The sequence below is a fragment of the Astyanax mexicanus genome, chromosome 4 (genome assembly GCF_023375975.1).
Source record: "Astyanax mexicanus isolate ESR-SI-001 chromosome 4, AstMex3_surface, whole genome shotgun sequence".
Lineage (NCBI taxonomy): Eukaryota > Metazoa > Chordata > Actinopteri > Characiformes > Acestrorhamphidae > Astyanax > Astyanax mexicanus.
This window is the reverse complement of record NC_064411.1, coordinates 18,246,933-18,254,436: the sequence shown is the minus strand read 5'-3', so window position 1 is coordinate 18,254,436 and position 7,504 is coordinate 18,246,933. Positions and strand designations below refer to the sequence as shown.

General features: G+C 36.7%; 1 protein-coding gene across 1 annotated transcript in view; it reads left to right on the top strand.

Annotated features, from left to right (window-relative positions):
- Window positions 1–7,504, top strand: part of LOC125801268 (zinc finger protein 239-like) — a 305,512-nt gene that overhangs the window by 68,360 nt on the left and 229,648 nt on the right. The gene's annotated exons all lie outside the window — the stretch shown is intronic.

Genomic DNA, 7,504 nt, shown 5'->3' with positions numbered 1-7,504 from the left:
ATGTGTAGACTAACAGTCTAATTAAAGAACAGTTACAACAGACATCCCAAGTTGCAAAAGTTGATTTCAGGGAGGTTATCACCCCCCCACCCCCACCCCCCTCAAAAAAAAAAAAAAAAAAAAAAAACTTGCACACACACCAAAGGATAAAGAAACCTTACTTTTATATTAATTAATTTAACTTTTTTGTTTAAATTAAATTTAGAGTATTCAGAGGTGAAATTAGTTTTATCTTTTTTCTTTTTGGAAGTCCCTGCCTCTGCTTTCCTTTTTTTTTTTTTTTTTTGGAAAGAAAGCTTTTATTTGACAAAAATTGACAGTTACAATATCACAAAAAATTGCACAACATCAAAAACATTTCATATCATATTACAATAATTATTAATATTGCCTTCGCCATGATCTGCTCTCTCTCACTCACTGAACAAATCCCGTCCGGGAGGGGGGAAAAACACTGCCCGCCCACACTAAAAACTGATTGGCTGTCTCACAGACTCTTTGCAGAGAACAGGCCAATCAGAACCCTCTCTGTTTTCTCTCTCTCCTTCCCACACACGATTAGATAAAAAAAGTCTGTCGCCTGTGTGCGCGTTTGTGTGCAGTGCACTCTTGGGCACTCGTTCTGAATTCCGGGAGATTATATGTGACTTGCGGGCATCAGGGAGCCACTACTGAAATTAAAAGTAGCCTGTGTGCAGCTTATATAACAGTGTTAATTTATTCTTCCCTCAAAATAACTCAATATACAGCCAATAATGTCTAAACCACTGGCAAAAAAAATGAGTATGAGTACGCCCCTAAAAGACTACACCCTAAAATGTCCAAAGTGTCAAAGTAAAAATGTCAATAAACAGTGATAATGGAACTGTGGTATGTGCTGACAATATTACATTATAGCACTCCCTCTCATGTATTAATGCTTAATTGACTTCTATTAAATAAAATTTTATTCAATTCTAAAAGATAATTTTACATGAAGCATTGTTCCACCTCACTAAAGGGCAGGATCACATGATGCTGCTGGATGGCAAATTAAGCCTGTAAGACGAGGTGTTGAGTGAGTGGGTGGAGCTGAGTGTGTAGTAGAGAGGATAGTAGAGAGGAGAGCTGAAACTCAGTGTGTTCTTCTCCCAGTGTGTGCTACACCACCATGATCATTTTCACTGTACTGCTGCTCTCTGCTCTTACAGGTAAACAGTTCAGAGATTATAAACCTTTGAAGATCTAACATCTACTAACACACAGTTTCCTAATGCTGTTCATTAGCTACATGCTAACAGATCTATGAATGGTGGGTTAATCATTAATTCTATGATTTTATTTGTAGGTAACAGAGCTGAAGACGTCATCACTCCTAGCAGAGATGCTGTTTTTGCTGTTGAAGGTCAGAATGTTACCCTCTCCTGTAACTACACTGTAAGTGCTGACAGTCTTCACTGGTATCAACAGTATTCAGGCTCTCCTCCCCAGTTCCTCATACTGGACTATGCAGGGAGCATTACTGAAGCTCAACCTCCAGTTCCTGGAATATTCATCAACCATCAAAAAGGAATAAAAAAAGTGAATCTGATCATCTCCTCTACTGCAGTATCAGACTCTGCTCTCTACTACTGTGCTCTGAGGCCCACAGTGGCAGGAAACCCACCAAACACTGTACTAAAACCTTTCTTGTGAAATATGTAGAAACACTGATATTTCAGGAGGGGGCGCTGTAATTCTACAGCTGAAATTCTAGAGGTAATATTCTGTAATGAGATGAAGCGCCAAAAAACACTTAAAACACCTTCTGCGGTGTGGGCAGTGTGCCAAGTCCTGCTGGGAAATGAAATATGCATCTCCATAAAAGTTGTCAGTAGCAGAGGGAAGCATAAAGTGCTGTAAGATTTTGTGGGAAAACAAAACTGCACTGACTTTAGACTTGATAATAAAACACAGTGGATCAACACCAGCAGATGACATGTCTCTCCAAACCATCACTAATCATCAGTAAATTTCACATTTCATTTGTAAATCAAGGGATCAGAGTCTGGGGGAAGAGTGAAGAGACACACAGTCCAACCTGCTTGAGGTCTAGTGTGAAGTTTCCACAATCAGTGATGGTTTGAAGAGTCATGTCATCAACAGTCCCAAACACAGTAATTTCATAATCTGATTCTAATAATAATTTCAGTTATAACTTTTATATGTTTCAAGTATAGACACTTTATTTCATGGTTACTCAAAGCAAATACACAAGAAACCTGTAGAATAATTGATAAAATTAAAAGTCTGTATGTGTAAAACTTATTTGTTATATCTTAAAATTGTTATTACTGAATAAATCTGCAGATGTAAATATACTACAGGATAATAACTGTTGGAGGTGAGCTGTGTGAAGAAGAGTGTTTGGAGTGATCAGTGTCATTAAACTGTTTAGTTACAGTTACCAGTAAAATGCAGGATCCAGAGTGAGCTTTAATGGGGTTGGTGTGGAGTGGATTATCCATAAAGATAACAATAATGGTGATGATGATGATATAGTAGAATTCAATCTTCATATACAGAGACATAATTACAGTAATAGTCCAGTAGAGGGCAGATTTCCTCTAAAACTGTAGAAGAACTGTAACAGATGGGGTGGTTTGTGTCACTGAGCTGCTGTAAGAAGGGAAGTGAGGGAAGCTGAAGTGAATTATGAACATTTAAACACTAGAGCAACACTGAGCTGCAGCACCACTGTTCAGTTATGACTCGTCTTCATCACTGGTGGCTTCCTTTTCTGATTTTAGGTAAGATTCAGTTAAAGCTGAAACAGAACATGTATTTCTCATGATCTCAGTGTGGAGAACAGTAAGTTAATATAGGACAGATTTTAGTACGTCTCTATCTCTCCAGCAGGTTCCACTTCTGGTGAGGGAATAGAACCAAGTTCTTCCACTGTTAATGTCCTACAGGGAGGTTCTGTTACCCTGTCCTGCAAATACAATGGATCCCTTTCAAGTGATAGTCTGCTGTGGTTCCGTCAGTATTCCAGATCCAGACCTGAGTTCCTGATCTTGGTGGATGAAGCTAACTCTGAGATTAAAGCTGATCCTCCAGTTGATGGAGTTTCTGCAAAAGTAAATAAAGAGAAAAACAATGTGGATCTGAAGATCTCCTCTACTGCAGTATCAGACTCTGCTCTCCACTACTGTGCTCTGAGGCCCACAGTGACAGGAAACCCACCAAACACTGTACTAAAACTCTGAATATCAGACTCAGTGGAGTTCCTGCCGTTTTATTTCCTACAATGTTATATTTGTGATTATACTTATTGGGACAGTTCCTATTTCTTACAATCAGTATTCTATTTAAATTCTAGAAGTGAACTGAACTCGGAAACTTCAGGAGGTGGGTGTGTATATAAAATATTTATTGAACAGAAATACAGAAGCTGCACTGCAAGATGTAAGTCACTAAAACAGAATGTCCTAATTTTTTACATGAATCTGTTTAATTACTGTATGCACAGAAAAATATTTACTGCTGACAGACAGACAGACAGACTAAACACTTGAACACAACTTAACACTGGAGATACTGAATTTACAGTTTTTTAAGCAATATCAGGTTTATGCAATGTTATATTTTTTGCTTTTATGTTAAATGATTTTATTGTTTATGAATGCTCTCGTTTTTACTACTTAGTAATAATATTGTACAGTTTAACCGCTGACTGTGTTTGTGGTTGATTTATTAACACTCTGATCTTCTACAAAGACAGAGAGCAGAGTGGAGCAGCTCCTCAGAGCAGGAGTTTCCTGTAGAGGTGTGCGATACCGGGAATTTTGGTATCGATCCGATACCAAGTAAACGCAGGGCCAGTATTGCCGATATCGATACTGATACCGATACTTTTTAATATTTAAGCTTTATAGATCCAAATGATCCAAAAACCTAGGATATAATTTCACCAAACATTGTAAGTGATAACAAAATACTTTAGTATCACAATCAACATTTTTTGTTTAGAAACAATGGAACAGTAACAAAACAAAGTTTAAATATAAAATAAAAAAATATAAAAAAATAAAATAAAAATTCTCCCCTCACTAGACATCTTTTCTAGTTCTTTCTTTCTTTTTTTAATAGAATTGTCATTTGGAAAAACAATAAAAAATAAGGAATTGTCTTCCTTTCAGTGCAATTCAAATGCAACTTTTTCTTAAATAAACAGAGTGTAAAAAAATATCACGCAACACAAATCTCCTGAGGTAGAGGCGTGTGGACTCGAGGAGAGCGCTGAGTGGGCGGGGCCAGGCTGAGCCTACCTGCGTGGCGGTTTGGCTGGCTTTGCTGAGCCATGTGACGCATGTGCAACAACAAGAGACCAGAGAGTAGACTGTGGTGAATCTCGTGCGAAGCAGTCAGTGCGTGCGGCAGAGAAAAAAGCTTGAATATCGATATTTTTACACGAGTATTACTCAATACCAATACCAGCGTTGGTATCGATATTATCGATATTTGGATCGATCCGCCCACCTCTAGTTTCCTGTTGTAGTTTCTCATAACTGCTCTCACTTCAGAGAGATTCACACTAACACACAGATCAGCATTAGAGCACTGAGAGCTTAAACACACTACTGATTCCATCTGATCATATTCACAATGAAGACCGTCCTCATCATCATCCTCATTAGCATATCAGGTACTCACTGTCAAGATATGAATAATAATATTTGGAGCATTTAATTTTCCTTATTTTGTCATCAAAATCAAATGTATTTTTTTCTTTCAGGTGTTTTTGCTGCTGATTGGATTAAACCAGTTGATCTCTCTGTTTCTAAAACAGAAGGAGAATCTCTTACACTGACATGCACTTATGACTCAAGTAGTCAACATGTGTATCTCTACTGGTACAGACAGTATCCTAACAGAGCTCTACAGTATTTACTGTGGAGAGGAGCTCGATCTCGAAGTGGTGAAGACACTGCAGATAGTAGATTTGAGTCGCCTGAATTCGAATCATCCACTGATCTCACTGTTACAGTAGGACTGGCAGATACAGCTCTCTACTACTGTGCTCTTCAAGTTGCAGCACAGTGATACAAAGTCTCTGAGAAGCTTTACAAAAACTCACACACCTTCTGTTTACTTTGAACACAAGCAGATCAAAGTAATATCAAACCACACTGCTTATCTCTTATTACACTCTCTCAGAAATGACTGGATGTGGTTATGCAGGTGCCAATAATAAAACAGCCTAAAAGAAACGTAAAATGAAGATAAATGTAGCTAGTATAGGATGCAGAGAGGTGTGGTCATTTTATGCTCAGTAAGACTAAGATAAATAACGTTTCAGGACAGTGATTTATCAGTCTACTCATGCTTAAGTATAGTTCAATAAAAAAAAGAAGGTAAGTGAATTACCGCAAGGTAGTGTGAATTACCGCATTTGAGTAAGGGCTGATAGTGGGGTCCAGGGGGTGGATGGGATTGAGATCAGTGTACCAGTACCTGTCTCATCCTTTCATGCCCCTGCAATGACACTCCTCCACCATGTTCCACAGATGTATGCATTGAATTATGGGTTGTGCTTCTTGCAACTTCTTGTAGCTTCTGTGTTCCTGTTCATGAAGCCATTCCTGTTGATGTGTCAAATGAACAAATGACGACGCAAAATCTGCTACATGAAATAAATGTTTTAAATGTATTTACTGGGTAAATTAAATTCAAATATATAAAATGCAGGTTTAAATACTTCGTTTTTCATCTTTACCAAAACATTCATTTACTATACCACTATTACAGGACATTCTTCAGTATAATTTTAACAAGTTTGAGTTTAATATGCCATTCATGAATATGCAATTTATCATAAATATTACATTAAGTTAATATTATAAAAACAGCTGTAAATTTAGCTGAAAAGCTACACGTTACATCCTTTTTTTAGCTTTCACTCTTTAACTTTGTCCTAATGAAGTTTGATGTTATTCCGTTAGCAGGGTATCTTATTTTCATAGAAATTTTAATATTTAATCAATAAAATAGACGTAATATCAAAAAATATCAGAAATACATTGACAATATAATGCAATAAAAATGTATATAAATTATGAATAATCTGGTTCTGCTAACAGACTGGGGGGTTTGGGTTATCTAACTTTTATATGAACTGCTGCCAAAAATCTCTATGAAATGTAAAGTTATATTCTTTTTCATAAAAGACATCATTGTTAGAAGTGCTATCAGTAGAAAAAAAATCAGAACACAGGACCCAATGCTACAGAGTTTTTTTTTAAGAGTGGAGTCAATATAAGTACACAACAGAACTGACATAATAACAAAATAATACTCAAATCTGTTTTTTTTATATTAGATGATAATTAATTGGTTTTGTTACATATGTAATAATTCAGACATTGCACACACATTTTTTTAATAACAGTAAATATAATGTAAAATTACATGTTTAGGTTGTAAAGCCACCTTTGGTTGGATTTAACTAATTATAAACAGATGTACAGAAAAAATCTGTCGTATATTTGTGATTAAAAATAATTCTACAAATGTTGTTCTAAGTCACTATAGGGTGGGCTTTGATTTATATTAGCAAATTTGTCACCCCCAACCCCCCCCACAATGTCAAACCTGCTCCTACACCTTTGGTACAAATAAATACATTTTGATATCTGAGATGAACACTGATTTGATGCATTAAATGAAGGAAAAATAAATATTGATTCAGTGTCATTTTGTTTTCTGGGTCATTTCTGGGTATTTGATGAACACGAAGTGTAATATGTTTTTTAGAACAGTTAAAGCCTTTAACTTTAAGGTACCAGTGAAACGAGGCAAACTTTTGCAGGACTTTTATTTTGACAGCTTGTTGCCGGATGTAACGCCATGGGCTCCAGAGCAGTACTAGATACTTTAGTTTAGAAACACAGCAGCAGATTGTTGGAGGTTAAGGTGGATTGTGCTGGATGTCCTAATAGTTTCAGCGCTTTGGACAGATGTTTGCTGTGGTTTAAAATGAAGACTGTATTCTCTGTAGGTGAATATGGAAGGGTGGTTAGAGTTTCCCCCGGTCTCCAGTAAAGTGGAGCAGCAGAAGATCCAGCTCTGATCAGCAGCGCCACACCTCTGTACTCAGACTGCTCTGCTGGAGGAACACCAAAATATTTGTATATTAACTTTTATTAAAAGGTAATACGTTTTCTTCTGTAAAGCTGAACATGTGAGGTTTTTGTGTGACAGTGATGATTTATATTGGTGTTGATCAGGGGCGTTGCTCAAAAAATACAATTACAGTGAAAAATGAACAGAAGTCATGTTAGAGCAGTGTTTCTTAACCCTGTTTCTGCATACTCTACTGCATATTTCCACTGTCCTGCATAGTCTTTATCTGCATTAGAGACACGTAATAAAGTAAGTGGAGGTATAATGTGTTTAATACACTGCTGGATATACATAATGACTGATTTATGGTCTATATGGGGCAAAGGGATTTTAACAGGTAAACTCAGTAAAGGACTGTTTA